This window comes from Macaca mulatta, chromosome 12, assembly GCF_049350105.2.
Source record: "Macaca mulatta isolate MMU2019108-1 chromosome 12, T2T-MMU8v2.0, whole genome shotgun sequence".
NCBI lineage: Eukaryota > Metazoa > Chordata > Mammalia > Primates > Cercopithecidae > Macaca > Macaca mulatta.
Genome location: NC_133417.1, coordinates 104,134,322 through 104,137,561, shown reverse-complemented (window position 1 = coordinate 104,137,561; position 3,240 = coordinate 104,134,322). Strand labels below are relative to the sequence as shown.

Below are 3,240 nucleotides of genomic sequence, written 5' to 3'. Positions count from 1 at the left end.
ATGTATATCTTATATACTTTACTTAATAATCAAAGATATATGAGTAAGAGTCGTGCATTGCTTAGTGAATGGGAAGCATTCTGAAAAATGCATCATTATGAGAATTTGTCATGTATGAACATCGCAGAGTGTACTTACACAACCCTAGGTGGTGTAGCCTACTACCCACCTAGGCTAGATGATGTAGCCCGTTGTTCCTAGGCTACAATCTTGTACAGCATGTGACTATGATGAATACTGTAGGCAAGTATAACACAATGGTAAGTATTTGTGTATCTAAACATAGAAAAGATACAGTAAAAATATTATAATCTTATGGGACCATCATCATATACACAGTCTGTCATTGACCAAAACATCTTATGTGGTGCATGACTATAAATATAGTTTGTGTATGTATGTGTATGGAATACACTTAACTGAAGAATCTTATTAGCCTATATTGAAGGGCCCTGTAAGAAACAGCTTTTTGAATCTCATGGTCAAATCTACCATAAGATTGGTAGATATCCTTCATTGCATGTTTATAAAGACCGTCTGAAAAAAAATATAAGGAACATAATGAAAAGCTATGTTTTGTTGAGAAATTTGTCTGTTTGTCATGCTTCCTCAATGGCCACTTAAGTAAATTGTGTAACTGAGCAATCTTACTGCTTTGCATTAGTTACTAAAACTGTGACAGGCTGGTGGCAGGTATGAACGTTGTCATCATCTGCCTTTTGGTTTTTAAAAAATTAGTTTTATTTCTGTCTCCTTTTCTATCCTTGCTATTTTCTTTTAAATTCTCAACAGTTTTTATTTATTTTGCTATAACTGTATTTCATTGTAAACCAGTTTAAATCCTTTCTGGAACAAAGTTGGGTATAAATAAATTATAGAGGATATCCCTGAAAAGAAATTTAACAAAATTTTATTATAGGTTTCTTTGTGTGTGTGTGTATGTGTGCGTGTGTGTATAGGATGTTAAAGTGCTTTTAATTATCTTTAAATTTTTCCAAGTTATTTCTATAAGAAACATGTGTTTTCAAATATTGTTTCATAAATGAAACTCACTGTTTGCTCAAAGTGCTTTGTAAACTGTAAAATGTAATAAAAATAAAAGAGATTTCTATTTTTGTGACTAAAATTATTAGTTATATGTTTAGTGGACTGCATGTAAAGTCACATGAATTTAGGCATCTGCTTAACTTACACTCAGGCTTTGACTTGGCATGTACATATTTTGAAGGAAGAGTGTAATTCTAATACTATTATCATTAAACAACTACTTTGTGTTCCTCAGATATACAATATTGCATGGAATTAAAAGTAGAAGCAGCTGGGCGCGGTGGCTTATGCCTGTAATCCCAGCACTTTGGGAAGCCGAGGCAGGTGGATCATGAGGTCAGGAGATCAAGACCATCCTGGTTAATGTGGTGAAACCCCATCTCTACTAAAAAAAAAAAAAAAAAAAAAAAATTAGCTAGGCATGGTGGTGTGTGCCTGTAATCCCAGCTACTTGGGAGGCTGAGGCAAGAGAATCGCTTGAACCAGGGCTTCGGAGGTTGCAGTGAGCTGAGATCGTGCCACTGTGCTCCAGCCTAGTGACAGGGCGAGACTCTGTCTTTAAAAAAAAAAAAGAAGTAGAAGCAAACTAGATGTGGTAAAATACATTCTACATACATTTAAACTTCATCTGGGTGAACTCTGATAGCTAGAAAGTCAGTCTGATAAACTGACAGGATTTTCTTTCTCATTTTATTTTTTTAAAAAATGTTGTTTCTCTAGTTGGATACTTCAAGGATTTCAGAGTGCTTAAGAGATGTATCAGAATATTACCTGTCCTTTGTGATGTCCTTAGCATCACAAGTTTTTCCTGCTGAGACCACTGAAGGCAGCCACCCTGTGTACGTAAACAGGTTTACTTGTCTCAATCCCTTGTCAAACTGCCATCTCGAAGTTTCCTTTTCTCTCAAAAGCCTCTGCCTCGCTCCAACATTCTGCTCTTTGAGTCTTTCTTTTGATGCCCTTTGGTCTCCACATTGTATCTTGTGGCTACACCATGAATAGCTATTCTTTGAACCTCTTCCTTAGCTGCTGATGGCTCAGCTGTGCACAATTTAGGGTTGCGCAGGCTATTAAAGGGTGGGCAGCATCTTTAGAGTGATTCATGGACCTCGTCATAAGTAACAATAAGTGTGTGAGGAGGGAGTTGGGAGTCGAGTACCACAGGAATCTTCACTGGGTGGCAGGTGTTAAGAGGCCTGAGGAGGTGGATGAGGATTTTTATTATTATCTTACTAGGCTTTATGTTGGGTGGTTGTGCTTCCATAGAAATGTTCACAATGCTCTTATTGCTTGAATCAAGGTTAAATAGACAAATACATAGTAATGTCCCTGGCCTCTTAGTTAAAGCTCTCCTTAGGTCCTTTCTAACAACCAGCTACATAGAACAATATGATTTCCCTGGGTTTATAATGGTCAATAGCTATTGAATTCATGTAAGAATTTCAATTGGGATATGCTCTGCCAAATATTTACAGTATATGCTGAAAAGAAGGATTTACATGTTTCTTTTGATCTTCAAATATGTGTGTGTGTGTGTGTGTGTGTATATATATATATATATTCTTTTTTATTTATTTTTTATTTTTTAGGGGGCTTTCTGGCAAAAATTGGAAAGCCTGCTAAAGAAATTTTAGAAGAGCTGTAACACTATATATATACACACACAGAGACATATATATATAATATATATGGTAAAAATTAAAATAACATACATAGTCTCTACTAAAATAGAATAATAGAAAACTAACAATAAAAAAAACCCAGAAGACTTGACTTGTATATAAAAAAGAAGAAAAAAGTTAAAAAGATATCATCAGACTTTGCAAGATGTTGATACTAATTTGTCGAAAAATTAGAGGATGTGAAAGAAGGAGCTCAAACTAACAATTAAAATGGGGAATAATTGGCAAAATTGAAGTTTTTCTATTAAAAAAAACAGTTTAAAGAGGAAGATGCAATTATTCGTAGGCTTCAATGAGCTTGTCACATTGCAGGCATCCCAGACATATGTAAATCCATTTATTTAAATAAATTTGTTTGCTACTACTGTTTGCTAGGCACCACACGGGGTGTGTGAGAATGCAAAGATGAATCATACATATAACCTGTCTTAAGAAAGCTGTCAGGGATGGGTGCGGCGGCTCACGCCTGTAATTCCAACACTCTGGGAAGCTGAGGTGGGAGGACTGCTTG

The 3,240-nt window shown here is 35.6% G+C and overlaps 1 non-coding gene across 1 annotated transcript; it reads right to left on the bottom strand.

Annotated features, from left to right (window-relative positions):
* Positions 1-2,635: 2,635 nt before the first annotated feature.
* Positions 2,636-2,697, bottom strand: LOC114671595 (U7 small nuclear RNA). Its single transcript, XR_003721630.1, has one exon. It is a non-coding gene; the product is annotated as a U7 small nuclear RNA (small nuclear RNA).
* Between the last annotated feature and the right edge of the window lie 543 nt (positions 2,698-3,240).